This window comes from Leopardus geoffroyi, chromosome C1, assembly GCF_018350155.1.
Source record: "Leopardus geoffroyi isolate Oge1 chromosome C1, O.geoffroyi_Oge1_pat1.0, whole genome shotgun sequence".
Lineage (NCBI taxonomy): Eukaryota > Metazoa > Chordata > Mammalia > Carnivora > Felidae > Leopardus > Leopardus geoffroyi.
The window spans coordinates 32,519,866-32,539,530 of NC_059328.1; the positions used below are offsets into that span (position 1 = coordinate 32,519,866).

At 49.6% G+C, this 19,665-nt stretch overlaps 1 protein-coding gene across 1 annotated transcript in view; it reads right to left on the reverse strand.

Annotated features, from left to right (window-relative positions):
• The window catches only part of HIVEP3 (HIVEP zinc finger 3), a 378,357-nt gene that overhangs the window by 155,161 nt on the left and 203,531 nt on the right, over positions 1-19,665 (reverse strand). Inside the window, 1 exon segment of the mRNA XM_045476889.1 lies at positions 10,568-10,648. The gene's annotated coding sequence lies outside the window, so the exon portion shown is untranslated.

Below are 19,665 nucleotides of genomic sequence, written 5' to 3' on the forward strand. Positions count from 1 at the left end.
GGGAGGGTGTAATACCTGTATGGAGTTAAGAAAGGAAGGGGGGCCAGACTGTGGAGTGCTGGCCCCTACCACCTTCTCTAAGCCCTCAGGCTGGGCTGGAAAGGACCTCCCCTCCATGAACCCCCAGTGCCTGGTGTGCATGCAATCTAGACTGGAGGTCTCTGGGGACAAGGATGTGGTCAGATGCTCCTGGGCATCTCTGCAACCCAGTGCCAGAATTTTGGTTTAAAATATGGCTTCTGGAGTCAGACTGCCAGGGTTCCAATCTAGACTCTGGTCTTATTAACCGGGACCTCGGGGCACCTGGGTGGCTCAGTTGGCTGAATGCCCACCTTCGGCTCAGGTCATGATCTCATGGTTTGCGAGTTCGAGCCCCACATTGGGCTTGACACCATCAGCGTAGAGCCCGCTTCAGATCCTCTGTTCCCCTCTCTCTCTGGCCCTTCTCTGCTCACGCTCACTCTCCCTCAAAAATAAGTAAAACATAAAAACAAACCTTATTCACTGGGACCTTGGGCAAGTTATGTGACCTCTCTCTGCCTCCATTTTCTCAGCTGTAAAGTGAAAATGTTCCTGGTATCTATCCCTCTTGGTGACAAGTACACGGATTACTATAGGTAAAGGGCTTAGAAGTCTGTGTGGTGCATCATAAACAATGGATTAAAGTAATAGCTGTTTTCATTATCCTAACAAGTTTGGATTTTATCTTGACAATGGAATACCACTGGTAATAAGTTTTGCTTCCCAAAATTAAAAAGGAAACTTATTGCTTTGGCCTCTATTGCTCATACATGCCCACTATAAAAAGGTAAAGTACAAGGAGGAAGGGGAAGATGCTGACCCTCAGGTAACTACCACTAACACGACCGCATTTCCAGATACAGTCCAACCTCATTATTCCCAGAGTCTGTGTTTGCAAATTCACCTACTTTCTAAACTTTATTTGTAACCCCCCCCCCCCAAATCAATATTCATGGTACTCTTGTGGTCATTTGCAGACATGAGCAGAGCAGTGAAAAATGTGAGCCACCCAACGTGCATCTTTCCAGCGGAGGTCAAGAAGCATGGTGCTGCCTTCTCCTTGAAGCTCTCGTGTATAAACAAGTATCCTTTTAACAGTCTTTTCAGTGCCATTTTTTTTGGTTGCATTTTTATGCATTTTGTTGGTGATTCCTCTGTGATGTGTCTTAACAGAGAAAACACATGTGTTAGATAAGCTGCCTTCAGGCATGAGTTACATTACCGTTGGCCATGAGCTCAGTGTTAATGAATTAACAATATCTATTAACTAAGGTGTTGTTGACAGAGACCCACATAAAATAACATTATGTGTCGATCAGTTGACAAGAACGCTGTGACCAGAGGCTCGTAGGAACCTAATGCTGTATTCCTCCTAGGAGCAATGGCTCAGCTCTCACTAATTCAGTGTTTGTGGGAACATCATAGAACATAACTGCTGTGAATAACAAGAATTGACTAAACTTTTCTAGATACACAGATGTATACTTTTATGCCTTTTGGAACATACCTTCCATATTCTTTTTGATATCTTTTTTATTATTTTATTTGATTTTTTAAACATTTTAAAAAATGTTTATTTATTCATTTTGAGAGAGAGAGAGAGAGAGAGAGAAAACAAGTGCGTGCAGGGGAGAGGCAGAGAGAGAGAGAATCCCAATCAGGCTCCGTGCTGAGCAGGGAGCGGGACGCGGGGCTCAATCTCACAAACCGTGAGATCGTGACCTGAGCCCAAATCAAGAGTCAGATGCCTCACCGACTGAACCACCCAGGCACCCCTCTTTCTGATAACTTTTTTTTTTTTTTTTTTTTGGGACAGAGAGAGACAGAGCATGAACGGGGGAGGGGCAGAGAGAGAGGGAGACACAGAATCGGAAACAGGCTCCAGGCTCTGAGCCATCAGCCCAGAGCCCCACGCGGGGCTCGAACTCACGGACCGCGAGATCGTGACCTGGCTGAAGTCGGACGCCTAACCGACTGCGCCACCCAGGTGCCCCCTGATAACTTTTTAAAAACAGACGTCACCCATTAATACGTGAGAGGTGCCTTTCCGTGTCTGTAAATAAAGCCATGTCCAGATGGCTGCCTCTCTGTGAGCATGTGTTCAGTTATTAACCAGCGGTTCCCGACTGATGGCCAGCGTGGTTGTTTCCTATTATTCACTATCATAAACAATACTACGAGGAACATCCTTATTGGCAATACTAAAATAGCTAACGTTTATTCGGTACTTACTAAGGGCCCAGCCAACGGTCTGTTCACAAGTTGCCAGCCCCTTTTTCTACCGACTTGTCTTCACTTCATTTACGAGCTCTTTCTACACTGGTGTTAGTAACGCTCCGCCCGTCAGACATATGTTGAGACACTTTTCTTAGTTTGGCATCACCCTTTGGCCTTCATTATTGTGGTTTCTCCCCACAGGGCCTTTAATTATATTCTACCACGACTTCTGGATTTGTTTTACACTTAAGGACCCAGTCTCCAGCTCGATACGATACAAAAATTCCCTCGTTGTTTTTCTTCTAATATCTTTATGGCTTCATGATTTTTTTTTTACCACCTAGAAATTTATTTTGGCACCAGGACTGAGGTATGGATCCAGTTTTGTTTTGTTTTGTTTTGTTTTTCTTCTGCAAACAGCTAGCCGGTTGCCTTGAGAGCGTGTGAGGAATCTTTTGCCTTTTCGACTCTCATTCTGAGTGCTGTGCTCACTTATGGCTACTTCTGGACTCTCTGTTCCGTCCATTGAGCCAAAGGCTTATTCTTTTACCAACAACTGACTTTTTCTAGGCTCTTCCCCCATGTTTATTTTGCTTCCTAATAATTTTATGAAAAAAAGTTGGGATTTTATTGAATTTATAGACCAATTCACATTACCTTCTTAAGTTTATTCTTGGGTAGTTTATGCTTTTCTTTCTTTGGAGACTAGGGCCTGCTACCTCTATGCTTTCTAACGGGCTCACTTTGGTGCCTCTTTCCAACCAGCCTGGCAGGAAATGACCACACCCTCACCCAACACTGTGCCTTTCCTATGTCACTTCTCACCCTAAACTATATGTACTGGTTCCATACTGGGCTCTCTAAAGGCAGGGCTCCTGCACGTCCTATTAGGGCGTCCCTTGACCCATCTGACCGGCGGCCGAGGCCATGGAGAGGCTTGTAGGATGAATGGATGAATGAACAAATGAGCAAAAGGCATCTCTCTAGAAAGCCAAAAGGAAAGTGAAATGACTCTATTGCGAAAATTCACTTCTCACGGACTTCCATCAGAAAACAAGAGGAGTTTTTCTCCTCCTCCTTGTCTTTGGCCAACACCCGAAGACCATGTCAGAATCAGAGAAATGGTCACAGCTAGATGGATGTGCCGTGTGCGACCTCTCCCCGCACCTCCCCCTGAGACCAACCCTCACCCAACAGCCTGGGCACTTTTCAGGGAGGCTCTTGAGGCCTGGAGAGCCCTCCAGAAAAGGGAACACAGGCAGTCATGCTGTGCGAGCTATGCTGCTTCACTTTTTGAAAAGCCCTTTCCTGTAAGATATAACAGCCCTGAAAGGCTGCTGTCACCAGTTCCATTTTGCAGAAAAGAAACTGAAGTCCAGAGAGATGGAACCCATCGCCCCTGTCCCTAAGAGGCAGGACTTAGGACTGGCTGGAGCTGAGCCTGTGGGACTCTAAGTGCCTTGCCTCTCCTATAACCACGTCCAAAGCACCCAAGTTCGGGAGGCTGAGGGGCCATGGCCCCGACAGGAGTCCCACATGGAGTCAGAGAGCACGGGTCCTGCCCTGACTAAACCAAGATAGTCACTAGAGTACTTTTCTTCCCCCAGAGCAGCATGTGATGCCCATGGATTGTTCCTGAAGAGCATCATACTTGGTCAAAGAGCCACTGTCCGGGCTGGGGAACACATGACCCAGGCTATATTGTCACCAGAGGATGGGGGAGTGGGGGATGGGGAGGCAGAAGATTTGCACGGGGACAGGGCTTGGTCTCCAGCACAAACCTGGGGACGCCCTCCCGTTTTCTTCTGCCCAGCCTGCACAGGGTCGGGGTTTCTTGGCCCAGCAGGTCCCTCCCGGGAGTCCAGCCAAGCAGTCACTTCCTTATTGGGCTGGCAGCTGCCGGGCAGGCCTTGGCTTAGCTCTAAGGCTGGATTAAAGATCCGGTTTCTCATGAAGAACGGTGGGTTGGGGGCCAATACATTTACTGGGCTTGACACTTTGGTCCGGAGCAGACCCCAGGGACATTCAGATGAGCAGCTCGCAGGTCTCCTGCCCGTGGAGCTCCATTCTGGTCAGGAAGCAGATCACGAGGAAAAATCCCCGGCCCTACCTAGGTGCCACGAGAGAGATGTCTACAAGTTGCGGGAGCCCCCACTTGCGGGGTCCGGCAGGGAGCAAGGTGCGGAGGCTGGACGTCAGGCTACGGCACGTGGGCAAAGAGAGACTTCCTGCCTTCTGAAGTCAAAGTCTTCCGTGATCAGATCTGTGCCGTAGAAACAGGCCAGCGAGCTATATTTATTTTCAATGAACGGTTCTGACTTTTAAGGTGACAATTCAAGGACCTCATTTGGGAAAGACAGCACCAAACATAAGAGACAGAGGGCGGATGGGTACGGACTCGGTGGAACGGCTCCCCTGGATGGTGCCGATGAAAGGCAAGAGCCCCAGACTTGGAGCGCGAGAGACCCACGTCCCTGCCGCGGGCTTGCTGGGTGACCGGGAGCAAATTGCTTCCCCTTCTCAACCTCAGTTCCCTTCCTGTAACAGGGGAGCACTGTCACCAATACACACGTCGCCAGGAGAAATTGGGATGTCAGAGGACACTGTACATTTGTACGTGCTCGACAGAGGTAAAGCATTGCGGTGGGGCTCCAGGCGGCTCCACACACACACCGAGGGACATTTCGGACACCCCACTGCCTTGCTGCAAACCCACCACCCAGCAATTTCTCGGGAAGTCTCTCAGCTGTTCCAGCTCCAACCAAAGCCTGTCCTGTAAAAACACGGCCCCATCCACAGAAGCAATCACCTGCCCGCCGGGTCCAGGCTGCTGGGCCATGAACGTCAACAACGGCCCCTTCCTGGTGGGAGAAGGAACAGGGAGCCGGCTTGTTCTCCGAGAGCGGAGGACTGGCCGGTGACGAGGAACATTTTAAGGTGGGACGCTTCTTCCTGCACCGTCGGCAGCTGTCTACACAAGGCGTCCATTATGTGCGGGCCCCAAGGCCAGCAGGCCCGAGAGGCTAGGCTAAAATTAGTGGAGAATGTGCAGCCGCCAGCGACACAGAACATCGGAGGGTCAGATGCCTCCAGCCAGCCGCCAGGGCAGGAGCCCAGGAGCCTGTGCAGAACAGCTGTGGAAGCAGCTGGCCCCGGTTCCTCCCAGCGCGGGGACAGCAGCCCTGCCCAGGGCCCTGCTCCCATAGCTCAGCTTGAGTGAAAAAATAGAAGGCAGAGTATAATCCCAAACAGATCTTTAAAAGATTTGTGCAAAGAAAAAATGTGGGAGAGGAATTCACTAAATACCTGAGAGGCTGTATCTCGGTCTTCCACCGAGAACGGAATGGTGGGTGAATCTTCCCGTACTTTCCAAAATGCTCTCAATAAATATGCATTACTCTTGTAATCAGAAGAAAATACTATAGGGGCGCCTGGGTAGCTCCGTCAGTTAAGCGTCTGACTTCGGCTCAGGTCACGATCTCAGGGTTTATGGGTTCGAGCCCCGCATGGGGCTCTGTGCTGACAGCTCAGAGCCTGGAGCCTGCTTCGGATTCTGTGTTTCTCTCTCTCTCTGCCCCTCTCTCGCTTGCACTCTGTGTGTCTCTCTCTCTCTCTCTCAAAAATAAAGAAACATTTTAAAAAAATTTTTAGGGGCACCTGGGTGACTTAGTCGGTTAAGCGTCCGACTTCAGCCCAGGTCATGATCTCACAGCTCGTGAGTTCAAGCCCCGCATCGGGCTCTGTGCTGAACAGCTCGGAGCCTGGAGCCTGCTTCGGATTCCGTGCCTCCCTCTCTCTCTGCCCCTCCCCCGCTCATGCTCTGTCTCTCTCTCTCTCTCTCCTTCAAAACTAAATAAACATTAAAAAAATTTTTTTAATAAAAAAAAATAAGGAAACACTATACAAGACACTGTAAGTTATACATTTATATTAAATGTAATTTAATATACATTTTAAATTTATAAAAATGATTACAATGTACACCCCTAAGGCATGTAGCCTATATGTGTGTGTGTATGTGAATATATTTAGGTATCTGGTTGACTGGCATTGGCAACTTTGAATCCTAAGATGTCAAAGCTAGCTGGTATTAAACATCAATGTTTTCCAACCTTCATTTCATGGAGGAAACTGAGGCCCCAGAAGCAAAGCAGGAAGTTGAGAACCCAACCTTTCGCTGAATCTGGTCTTGTACAGGAGTTGCCCCAAACCTTGCCCCCTTTAATTCTGTAGTTGCTTTTATTCCCACTTTATGGAGCTGGAAACTGAGGTACAGAGAAGCAAATTCATCACCCAAGGGCACCCAGCTAGGAAGCCACAGAGTTGGGTCCCAAGCCTGGTTTTCCATCCATAGCCCACAGAGCTTGAAGAGAAGGTCTTTGAAAACACCTGCTCCTTGAAGTCTCCGTCAGAAAGCAATTTCTTATGGGAACAACTTTTGAACTGTCTTCCCTGGGCCCCTCTTGGGTGGTACATGCCTCCCTTGCCTCTGGGGACTTGTGGTCCTGTTGCCAGATCAGTCCCCAGGAGACTTTGAGGGAATGGGTGACAAAGAGTGGTGTGCGGACATGAATAGCACAGTGCCCGCCCTTTCCTGATGTGGGACAGGGTGGGGAGGGAGGGCTGCAGCGGAAGATGCCAGGCCTTCAGGACAGGGAGGGTTGGCCAGAGAGGCTGCCATTCAAACTCTCTTTTATCCAGTCTGGTCCAGCTCCAGACCTGGAAGTGCCTGCAGGCAACCCCAGCTGGGGACCTGAGGCCTTGGCTCTGGCTGCACAGCCTCTGTCTAGGGTGTCTGTCCCCATCCTGTCCCCACCCCCATTTTCTGCCCCAACTCTTTCAGGGTCATTTCATCCATGCATTTGTGCATTCTTGTTCGTGAACACGTTTTTACTGAGTACCTACTATGGGCTAGAGCAAAGTATAGTCCCAACCCTGCCGGTGCTCTAGTTCTTAGAGAGGTCTTAGTGTTTAGGCTACCCTAGGTCATTCGAGCAGGCACTCTGAGGCCAGAACGCCTGGGTTCAGCCTGGCTAGGTTACTTCTCAGCTGTGCATGCCTGGGACAGTTACTCAGCCTGTCTGTGCATCGGGGATCCTCATCGGTACAGGAGGATGATAAGAGCGCCTGCTTTGTGGACTTGTGCAAGTGAAGCGTCAATCCACGTGAAACCCTTAGGACGGTGCCTGACGGGTAGCAAGTGCTAAGTAATCATTCATTTCTAGAACTATTTTTATTATAACCATCTGGCTAAGATTCCCTCCTCAGGATGCCCTCTGGCTTCCCCTTCTCTACGGTCCCAGAGCTCCTCGAATGCCCCCCCCCCCCCCCCTTAGAGCTTCTGCAGCACCGGCACACGAGAGCCTGGGCCTCACTGTCTACACTAGGGACAGGGACCAAGTTTCCCTCATCTCCACCCCTGCTCCCAGCGCAAACGCAGCAACAACGTGTCCAGGGCCAGTTCAGAGCTGTGGGTGGCTGTGTGCCCTCAGCCGGAGCCTTAGAAGCTCCTCGCTGCCTCTGGCACTAGAGGTTGCTTATCAGGCCTCGTCATGGAGCTTGTTGAGGCTATTCTTATCTTAAAAATTTTCCTTAATGTTTATTTATTTTTGAGAGAGAGAGAGAGAGAACGAGAGGGGGAGGCCCAGAGAGGAGAGGAGACACAGAATCCGAAACAGGTTCCAGGCTCTGAGCTGTCAGCACAGAGCCCGATGCAGGGCCCGAACCCACCAACCGCGAGATCACGACCTGCCTGAGCCGAAGTCGGATGCTCAACTGACTGAGCCACCCAGGCGCCCCAATGCTATTCTTCTTAAACTGTGGAGCCTGGCCCTGGATGTGACCCTCCAGAGCCGACAAGGGGGCAGGATGATAGGCTTCCTTGAATGCCTCTCTGTGGTGGGGACCCCTGCAGGGCAGGTCGTCACAAACCCCAACGCCAATGTCCCACAACACCAAGATGCTTCCTATGGCCATGCTTTGCCCATGCTGGTCCCTCTGCCCGGAACACCCTGCCTGCCTCCCCGTATCCTCCGGAGCTGAGACTCCCATGATCCCTCCAGGGCCAGCCCACACGCCCCTCCTCCCCAGTGCTTTTCCTCTCTTACGGTGCACGGCAATTTATTTGTTTGCATGTCTCTTCTGCAGAAGTGACCATCTTATCCCTGTCTGGACTCCCAGTGTCCACCAGGGCCTGGAACGGAAGGGGTGTCAGGAAAGTTCTGCTGAGGGAACTTTTTAAAAGGAAAATCAAGTGAATTGGCCTGCCTGCCTGTTATGGCACAGGGGCTAACTGTTCATGCCACCTTTTGAGCCCCAAACTCACAGGTCCTCCTCGGTTACCCTGCCTGTCGGTAGCCCAGCTCCATCACAGGGATGTGAGCTGGTGGAGAAGCATGGGGCGGACCTGGCAGCTGTACGACGGACAGGGAGGGAGACTTTCACCCGCTCCGGCGTCACGTCCTGGAAAAACCTGAGGCGATGAAGGCCCTGAGGCCCAGACTGGTTACCCTGCTCCTCAGGGGGGTGACGGCACAGGGCTGGAGCCCAGCGCTGCGGGGCCCCAGAACCTGCTCTGTCTGCTCTCTCATGAGATGAGGGACACCAGAGCATCCCGAGTTCGGCCAAGAGAGGAAACTGCAAAAGTACGAAATTGCGTGGCATTGCCCGCCACACCGAAAACAACTCTAGGGCAGGAGAGGGCTGGAAAGCGCCTTGACAACAGCATTGGGTCCTTAACGGGGTGCTGTCTTGGGGGGTGGCCTGGTCTGCAGAGATGGGGGAAGGAGGACAAGAGGACCTGGCAGGGGAATAAGGGGTTCTGATGGCAAGCCCAGCAGCCCTCTACCAGAGAGGCCTCCACCATAGCACAGGGGGCCTGCACTGCCTGTGGATGCTCGGCGTGGGGAGATCTGAGGGCCACAGACACGTCAGCAAGCGGTGTCCTGTCCTGGGCCCCGTTGTTCAGGTTGTTCAGGTTTAGTGGGCACCTCCTCTTAGATCTCAGTCGCTGCCCGGGGCCCAGAGGCCTCTCCTGGCACCACGGAGCTGACTGCCTGGACCTTACGGGGTGCAATCCGAGCCCCTCAACGTGGCATTCAAAGGCCTGTTCGTTTCTCCCGGCCTCGCTTCTACCCCCTCCTGCCCTGTGTCTACATCTCAGCCACTCTCCACCTTTGCACTTACTGTCTCAGCCCAGAATGCCCTTCTTCCATTTTTTTTTTTTAAAACCTGGTGAACTTCTATTCATCCTTCAAAGCCCAGTTCAAGTGTCACCTTCAAATGAATGGTCTTCCCTAAACCACCCCCACAACCAAACCCAGACAGAAGAAAACCCTCCTGCCTTCACAGGTTTCCTGTAATGTAGCTACTGGCACACATCTCCTGCTTTGGACGGGAAACTTCCTGAGGGCATTGACATGCATCGCTCACCACTAGGCCCTATTTCCTAGGCAGCCATCCCCCGCTGCCCTGCAGATCCGCCCATGAGCTTTGGCCTTGTACTCACTCCGGTTCTAATGAGAGCCTCACTGTCAGGTCAATGTGGCCTTCCATCCTGGCTGCCCCTCACCCGGCTTGGTCTTCACGCCCACATTCTGCTGCAGGCAGGCTCTCAGTGCGTGAGCAGACTCTGCCCTTCCCATCTGGGCGACCTGTAGTGACCGTGGTGTTCCGTGGTCCCACGAGGGGGCAGGTATGGGGCTAGCGACCGTCCATGTCTGAGTTGGAGTTCAATCAGAGGTTGCTAGAAGAGGCATAGGTCCTGCCCCCAAATACACACTTGCACACACACACAGCACACACACAACCCAGTGCAGGCTCTCTGCAGATGTGAGGTCCATAGAGCAATCAAACGGGGAAGGGGCGGACAGCTGTGGTGGCGTTTCCACTGCCTTTCTCCACCATTCCATGGCCTTGGCTGGAGCCTGGAACAGCTGGCTTCTGTCCTACCCAGTTCACTGGGTCTCATTCCCTCATTTTTCAGACAGAGAAACAGAGACGCAGCAAGGGAGGTTCTCACTTGAGATTTTTCTGAGCAGTAAAGGCAGACCTGGGGTCAGGACCAGTTCCCTGGCTTTCATCCCAGGATACATTCCCATCGCCATATGCTGCCATTTGCAGAAATGCTAGCTGCAGGACTCTGGACATTCGGTAGCTTTTTCCTTAAGTCTCCCCAGAGTGTGGGGCTCCATTCTCCTGCCAAGGCTGAAGTCACTCCCACCTACCTCCTGGCCACAAGCACAGCTAGTGGTCTTTGGGCTGTGCTGAAATTTCCCTGCATCCTGCGGGGGGGGGGGGGGGGTGCAGGGGAGAGATGGAGGGGGCTTACCTGCCCAAAGTCAGCCATGGTCTCATGGTTGAGATGTGTCTGAGATTTCTGAGAGCCTGAAGGACTGTGTTGGAGGGAGGCCTGTAGGAAGTAGAGAAAGTGAGAATATTATTCCATCGCCATCTGTCAGCTTACACTTCGGTTTGAAAAATGCATCCAAAAACGGTGAGCGCAGTTCTGCTGAGAATGGCTCCAGACATCACCACTTCTCCAACACAGGCATCACGGGGTTAAGATCAGGCTCGCCCAGGGAGGCAACCCCGGCCTCCCAACCCCACTCTCAGAGCTGCAAGCCCAGTCAGCAGCCGAATCTCAGGCTGGGAAACTCTTACTTTCAAGTACTCCTTGGGGAGCACAGCCCCTCACGGGCTCCCCGAGCACTGGTCGTCAACATTCACTCGTTCTCTCTTTCGTTATTCATTCACTCATGCAAGCGGTTGATAGCCATTTGGGAAAGCTATTAGAGGCTGGTGTCAGGTCTTACAGAGAGAAAGCCACTGGGAATGACAGCTCCGGTCTTACAGATGCAGAACAAACGCCACGGGCTCCCAATCCCCATCCTGGTGGGTCTCCTCCCTCCTCTGAGTTATCTCCGGGCCAGACACCAGGCACAGCATTTTACACGTGCCCTGCAGGACGACATGATGTCTCCTACCACTTTCAGCACCAGGACCCATTTCTCTGCAAAAACATCTCTCCAAACTCCTCGTAACTATGCGCTTAGTATCTTTTCATTGGGAAAATAAAGAATAATGCAAAAGGCACAATGAACGTAACGCTTTACAATTAACTTGTATTTTAGTAATCACAGCATTACCACGTATATTTAAATAACGGTTACACATACTCATTCAAGACCTGTTATTTATGCCTTCTGGGCTTAAGGCATTGACCCCCTGGGAATCCACTCAGTCAATATTCATTCAATAGGTATTTATGAAGCGTCTCTGCGATGGCTGGCCCCATGGCCCACAGGTTAGGGACCCTGGTACAGGGATGAGTGGTGGCTCTGCAGTGAGACATGCTCAGGCTTGAGTCCGGCCCAGAGTGGATGTCTGCTCATGGGCAGGCCCTCAGCCTTTCGCCAGCTCAGAGTCCTCATGATTAATACAGAGATGATGGCCCTGATGTCACAAAGTTGTTATGAGGATGGAATGACCTGGCATAAAGCAGAAGCTTAACAACTGGGCACCGGAGGACTATCACCATCATTGCCATCATCCTTATCCCCATATTCCCATCACCACCACCACCACCATCATCATAAATAACATCATCATGACCATCGACAGCAGCACCATCACCATCACCATCCTCATCATCACCATCATCATCATAAATATCGTCATCATTACCGTCAACAGCAGGACCATCGCCGTTATCACCATCATCATCATAAATATCATCATCATTACCATCAACAGCAGGACCATCGCCATTATCACCATCATCATCATAAATATTGTCATCGTTACTGTCAATAGCAGCACCATCACCATCACCATCACCATCATCATCATAAATATCATCATCATTACCGTCAACAGCAGGACCATCGCCATTATCACCATCATCATCATAAATATAGTCATCGTTACCATCAACAGCAGCAGCAAAACCATCACCATCATCATCATAAATATCATCATCATTACCATCAACAGCAGGACCATCGCCATCATCATCATCATCATCATAAATATCGTCATCATTACTGTCAACAGCAGCAGCAACACCATCACCATCACCATCATCATCATAAATATCATCATCATTACCGTCAACAGCAGGACCATCGCCGTTATCACCATCATCATCATAAATATCGTCATCGTTACCATCAACAGCAGGACCATCGCCATCATCATCATCATCATCATAAATATCGTCATCGTTACTGTCAACAGCAGCAGCAACACCATCACCATCACCATCATCATCATAAATACGTCATCATTACCGTCAACAGCAGGACCATCGCCGTTATCACCATCATCATCATAAATATCGTCATCGTTACCATCAACAGCAGGACCATCGCCATCATCACATCACCATCATAAATATCGTCATCGTTACCGTCAACAGTAGCAGCAACACCATCACCATCATCCTCATAAATATCGTCATCACTACCATCAACAGCAGGAGGACCATCAACACCATCATCACCACCACCATCATCCTGCTTCCTGTCTCTTTCCGAGTGCTAAAAGGCTTCTCCTTACCCCCTCTAGTAGGATACACAGTAGTTTCTACCTTATAATAGAATTACTTTTATCCACATCTTCCTTCTCAGGTTCATGTCCAGCTCTGTAACTTCAGAGTTGTGTGAACTTGGGTAAGTTACTATCTGACTCTCTGTTTCCTTGTATGTAAAATGGGACAGTTTTAGTAATCCGTGGAACTGTTGTAATGATGAAAGGAAATAATGTATATAAAAGCTCAACACAATATCTGGCATCAGCTAAACGCTTGATAAATGCTGGTCAGTGTTGTTTGTGGTGTTTATGGTATTAGTAGTAGTAAACAGGATCTTCATTTCTCTTCCTAGTGGGTGCCTGAGGGCAGTGACCATTCGAAATCCATCTCAGTCTCCCCACAGAGTCTAGCACAAGGCCTGTCTCCCAACAGACGTTAATAAGTGTTTGCTAAAACAGTCTTGGAAGCTCACAAAATCAGATGCAAAATAACTCAAGGGACAGGAGCATGGAACATGGCCAAGGACAGAGCCCTGATGGGATCCTGAAGAACTTCAACAGATCTCCTCAAGAGAGCCATTTGTTACCCAAGCCAAGCTGTAGGCCTGCTAGGAACATTCATTCATTCATTCATTCATTCATCAAACTCACCAAATTTTCACTTTGATCAATAACAAATCCCTGCCCAGTGCTTTTCTTTTTTTCTATTGTGAAATTTTGTTTATACCTGCCATGTCATTCAGTCTCCACAAAAGAGCTTAGAGGCAGCTAGGCTAGGTATCGACAACACATTTTGTAAATAAGGAAATGGAGGCTCAGAGGGGTGACAAGACTTGCCAAAGGGCACACAGCAGTCAAGGCCATGGTGGGAAGTGGGAGAAGGACCCGTTTGTGACCATGACTCCTTCCCAATGGCCCTGTGATGTCAAGCACTTTATAAATCCAGGATCATTATTCTCACTGCCCAGTTCACTTCTCAACAAACAAACTGGAATTAAATTGTTTTGGTGCTGTTTCAACATGCCTATTAGAAAAGAAAGACTGTAAGTTCTCTGAAGGCAGGAACTATGAGAGCCACAACAGTGTGGGGCAGTTAAACATATTGAGGCTGACCCCAGACTGCCGGGGCTCAAATCTTGGCTCTGACACTTATTGGCTGTGGAATCTTGGACAAATTACTTAATCTCTCTGTGCTTCAATTTCATCATCTATAAAGAAAGGATAATAGCTATCTATGGGGGTGTTACGAGTAATAAACGGGCTAATCTATGTACAGCATCTAGAATAGTACCTGCTACATAGTAAGGGTTAATTATAATTCTCATTCACGATGCATCCCTGTACCTAGAACAAGGCCTAGCATGCACAAGATCCCCAATGACCATCTGTGGGATCATCGAATGGATGACATACTCCCCGGAAAGAAGTGAATTCAAGTATGGACTGAGCAAGTCCAAAGAGTAGCTGGAGCTCTGGCCTCAAGGAATCTAGAGTCCCCCAGTTCCTGGGTCATAGCCAAATCCAGCAGGAAGGAGATCGGTTATTCTAGGACTCAAAGGCTCTTCTAAAACCAAGAGGTTTCGGGGCGCCTGGGTGGCTGAGTCGGTGAAGCGTCCGACTTCGGCTCAGGTCATGATCTCACGGTCTGTGAGTTCGAGCCCCGCGTCGGGCTCTCTGCTGACAGCTCAGAGCCTGGAGCCTGTTTCAGATTCTGTGTCTCCCTCTCTCTCTGCCCCTCCCTTGTTCACGCTCTGTCTCTCTGTCTCAAAAATAAATAAATGTTAAAAAAAAAAAATTAAAACCAAGAGGTTTCATGTCCAATGAAGGATGGTAAATATGACTGGTGATTAAGAACATGGGCTCTTGAGTCAGATAATTAAATTCAAGTCCTCATTTGTCATTCTGTCACTCACCAGTTGTGTGCTTACCTCCATGTACCTGCTTCAGTTTCCTTATCCATAAAATGGGGATACTCACACCCCACCCCCCTGAAAGGATTAAATGTCATATGGAGGAGGTAAAGCCTCCTGTCCCTGGCCCCAGCCCATAGTGACAGTGACAATGAGCCCGGCGCGGTCAGCAGCCCTCAGTGTGATGGAGCCCATCCTAACTCTCCCTCATGTGGGTTCCTCATGTGGGTTCTGGATGCCTCTGCTAGGGACACGCCTTGCGACAGCAGCCTGGGTGCCGCTCTCGCGGCCAAAATGTTGCTGCGAAAAGGCATATTCTCCATTTGGCCCCAGCGCAGACCGGGCCCTGTGGAGGCGAGACAGCTGCTTGGGAAGCAGCCCCCCGGGAAGGGTGGTCTCTAGAGAACCCCTTTGGAGAGTTCCTCCTAAGTGCCAGTGCAAGCAACTCGCAGCCGGCGTGCAGCTGCCTCCGAGGCAGTCCCTGTCCCTGCGGGGGCTGCAAACCCCTGTGCTCCGTTTCCTCAGCCAAGACCCTGAGGCTGGCAGCCCATCCTGCTTAGGGAGAGGAACAAACATTTGCCGAGTCAGAGACTTCCCATTCCTTGTCTCTTTCACCTTCACAACAGCCTGTGGGCGGGCATCTTGGTCTCCCCAGGTAGCCGTTGTGAGACCCGGAAGCAATGAGCCACCCCATAGCTCAGTCTCCTCATCTGTGAGCACTACATAAATATCCTTATTTATTAAACCCATCCTCCAGAGAAGGAAGCAGAGGCCTAGAAAGGGAGGTACTTTGTCCAGGATCATGTAACTAACAAGTGACAAAGCTGAAGCTGTTCGGCTTCAAAGTTCCATCCCTCCATCCCTCCATCCTTCCGTTACATTTTGAAGGCCCACCATGCAGTATGCACTGCAGCCATACTCTTTCTCTGATTTTAAAAGATATCCACATGATCTATTTCCCGTCACTCCTAGGACCCCAACATTCAAGTCAATTCCACTTAACAAAGGCACATGAAGTCCTTCCTACATGCCAGGCACTACGTGAAGTTTCGTTATTAAAGATCACGCGGGATCCTCATGACAATCCTGTGCAGTTGACTGCCTTGTCCCCCTTACAGATGAGCAATTCAGAGAGGCAACGAACCTGCCCCCACTCACAAACATGGAGCCTGATGGAAGCCTGAATCATCTGACCCGCAAATCCAGTCTTTTCTCTTCCCGCCACGTTTCCTTTATCCAACTGCCACCTGGCCCACAGACTCTGGAAGTTCCGCTCCTCAAAGTCCCTCATCCGGCAGAGAAGGACGGCCATCAGCCCTCCTGGCCAGTGACACCCGCCCTGAACCTTCAGGACTTTGTGCCTCCCTGGTGCCCCCACCCCTGGACTTGACCCCTGGTTGCTCACATCTTGCCCACTTAAAAAAAAAAAAAAAAAAAAAGGACAGGAGGAAGATTAAAGAATAAAAGTGTAGCATAAGCCTCAAACATCAGATGAAAGCAGAGTCTGGATGTAAAGGGGCAGGGCGGGCTGGATGTAAGTGTCTTCAAGGACAATGCCCGATGCGCACAGGGTTTGGGGAAATGGCGCTTTCACATCGCTGCTGGTAGTGGAAGTCGTCAGAGTGTTTTGGGAAGCAATTTCACAGCTTTCACCAAGAGCTCTGCCTCACAAATATCCATACTTTGGGGCAGAGTCATCCCAGTTTTCAGGAATGTAGTCTAAGGGGAAAAATTCTATGCAAATTCCATGCAGCCTCATTTATAATACCGAAGTGCTGAATACTGGAAGCAAATCTAAGTGCCAACCATGAAAATGGCTAACAGGTCTGTGAAAATGAGAGCACATCAATATTAGGAGCTTGCAAAACTACAGCCTGCAGGCCAAATCCCTCCAGCAGCCTGTTTTTGTAAATAAAGTTTTATTGGAACACAACCACACCCACTCACATACACAATGTCTCTGGCTGCCTTTGTGCAACAGCTGCAGAACGAACAGTGGGGACAAAAACAGGGTGGCTCAAAACCCTAAAATATTTACTCTCTGGTCCTTTACAGAACAAGTTTGCTGACCTCTGACCTACTTGGTGGAATATGATGCATCCTTTAAGAATGTGATATGAGGTTTAGAAAAGCAAGCTACAAAGTTTTATAGATTGGATGACTTCACCTATGTAAATAGAAAAAAAAAAAACCCACGCAAATGAAATTGCATGAAACTGTACCTAGACGGAACATAAAACATGAAAAATAGAAAGAAAGAGATGAAAATATTAACACGATGAGTAAGATTTTTTTTTTTTTTGCTTGCTTGTACTAGTTTTTACTTTCTAATTCTTAAGAAATGCACAGGTGTTATATAAAGGTGAAATACACATGTTTTAAAAAGAGAGATGCCTAGGGGCACCTGGGTGGCTCAATTAAGCGTCCGACTTTGGCTCAGGTTATGCATGATCTCATGGCTCATGGGTTCGAGCCCCGTGTCAGGCTCTGGGCTGACAGCTCCGAGCTTCGAGCCTGCTTTGGATTCCGTGTCTCCCTCTCTCTCTGCCCCTCCCCTGCTCGTGCTCTGTCTCTCTCTCAAAAATAAATTTAAAAAACAAAGAAACAAACAAACAAACAAATAAAGAGAGATGCCTAGTTGAATAGCTTAGCTCTGGACATCCTAGCAGCCAAGGCAAAGAGTAAAATCAAAGGGGTTCTATTGTCAATAGTAGGAAGATGCCAGGGAACAAGGAAGGTCAAACTCTCCTCTTTCTGAGAGGGCTTGGTCACCAGGGTCTTTGTTTCAAGAGAGTCGAGCAAGACAATGGACAACTTTCTCTATTTTTTACCAATATGCTTAACTGTTTCCTGCATATATGGCTATTCCTGGTTATCGGCCCTCCAATGATGCCCAAGAGAGAACATTAAGCTATGGTTCTGTAGGGGCAATTCTCCTGGTGGCCACGGTGATTTAGGAGTTTTTTATTCGTGGAAAATCACATGGAATCTTGGCAGAAAAAGTATCAGTGTCTCCAATGGACCCATGAATTTTCAACAGAGAATCTTTTCTGAGAAAATAAAACTTACGTTGAAGGCCAGGATAAGAAACAGAGAAAGATGGGGTGTTCTGGTAGAATCTGAGTGGTACCACCCCTGAAGAGGCAGAGCCCCTGGGACTTTTTGGAGCCCAGCTGGCAAACTGCTCCATTGGCCCATCCCTCTGGGGATCTGGAGAGTCCCTGGTCTTCTTCCAGGTCGAAGGCACGGGCAAGAGCAGCCTAAAGGATGCTCTGCACCCACAGAAGTTAGAGCAATGTCCTCTAGAGACACAACTATGAGGGAAAAGACAAGGCTTCATTGTGAAGATAAGAAAGTGGGACTCATGATTGTGCTTCCATGGAGGGCCCTGGGTGAGGTAAGGAAGGACTTGACCTCTCCAGGATGGCAGTTCTGGCTCAATTCAAAGGCTCTGACAGGTAGGCTGAAGCCTAAGGTGAAGAGGCTCTCGGGGCGCCTGGGTGGCGCAGTCGGTTAAGCGTCCGACTTCAGCCAGGTCACGATCTCGCGGTCCGTGAGTTCGAGCCCCGCGTCGGGCTCTGGGCTGATGGCTCAGAGCCTGGAGCCTGTTTCCGATTCTGTGTCTCCCTCTCTCTCTGCCCCTCCCCCGTTCATGCTCTGTCTCTCTCTGTCCCAAAAATAAATAAACATTGGAAAAAAAAAAAAAAAGAGGCTCTCTGGTGGGTAAATAAGCCTAGAGGACACACATGTGAACCGAGGTCACATCCCATTCCTATTCCAAGAAGGAAGAAAAGAAGCCTGTTGGCAGTGGGGTGTGGAACACTGTAGTGAAGTGACTGAGACAGGAGCTCTGGATCCTATTTGAATTCCACTGTGTTACTTATTGGCTATGCCCATGGCAAAGTCACTGCTTCTTTCCAAACCTCAGTTTCCTCATGTGTAAGAAAAGGAAAATGACAGCCATATAAGAGTTAAATGAGACAGTGCATGCTAAGTGCTTAGTGCCTGACCTGCCCCACAGTAGGTGCTCAATAATGGTGTGCTCTTTGCAGCAATAGACTTGGCCAACTCCAAAACCTGCCATGGCAAGGGGATGGTAAGACTGGGAATTGACCTTTGATTCATGCAGTCTTCTCGGAGAGAGAAGAGAGAGAGAGGGAGAGAAGAGAGCGAGCGAGCGTGTGATCAGGGGAGAGGGGCAGATGGAGAGACAATCTTAAGCAAGCTCCATGCCCAGTGCGGAGGTTCAATCCCACAACCCTGAGATCATGATCTGAGCCAAAATCAAGAGTAAGACACTCAACCAACTGAGCCACTCAGGTGCCCCTTGATTCATACACTCTTAAAGAAAGGCTCAGGAATGTTCTGGGGCTATCACCGGTTTCCTGTAATTGGTGAATTGAAGACACACGGATAGAATTTCTAGAGCAGCTGGGAAAAGCCAGGTGGGGCCATTGCCCAGGTAAGTGGCTCAGGAAGCCTCTAGGAGGATTTGACAGAATCATCTACCTGTCAGGGTGATATCAGAGGGGGACCACCTTTGTGGGGACCTGACAGAGGGCTCATGTGTCTCCTCCTCTGAGCAGCTGTCCCCATGCAGTTGTGAATGTGCATCTTTTGCCCTGATGTGAGGGACATGTACCACACCGTCATGCCAGGCATCATGAGCTCCTGTGGTGGGCATTTGCTGTGGCATCCCTTCTCCCCGCTTCTGTAATAGCACCCTGATTTCATTTGGGGGTCCTGGTCTTGGGGGACAGTAAACCAAGGCTCCCTTGCAGCCCAGGGGAGGGCATGAAGCAGAGCTAGATACTTGGATGCTCGCTTTTAGGTTCTGGAACCTTCCATCTCTGTGGCCTTGGCAAGACGGCCACCAATTTGGTTTTTTTGCTCCCCTGAGGAGCCCTGAGTCCTTTCTGAGTCTTGTTATCCAGCTTTCCCATCAATTCTTGGAGTTTCTCATTATCCTTCCAACTTAATCCCTTTT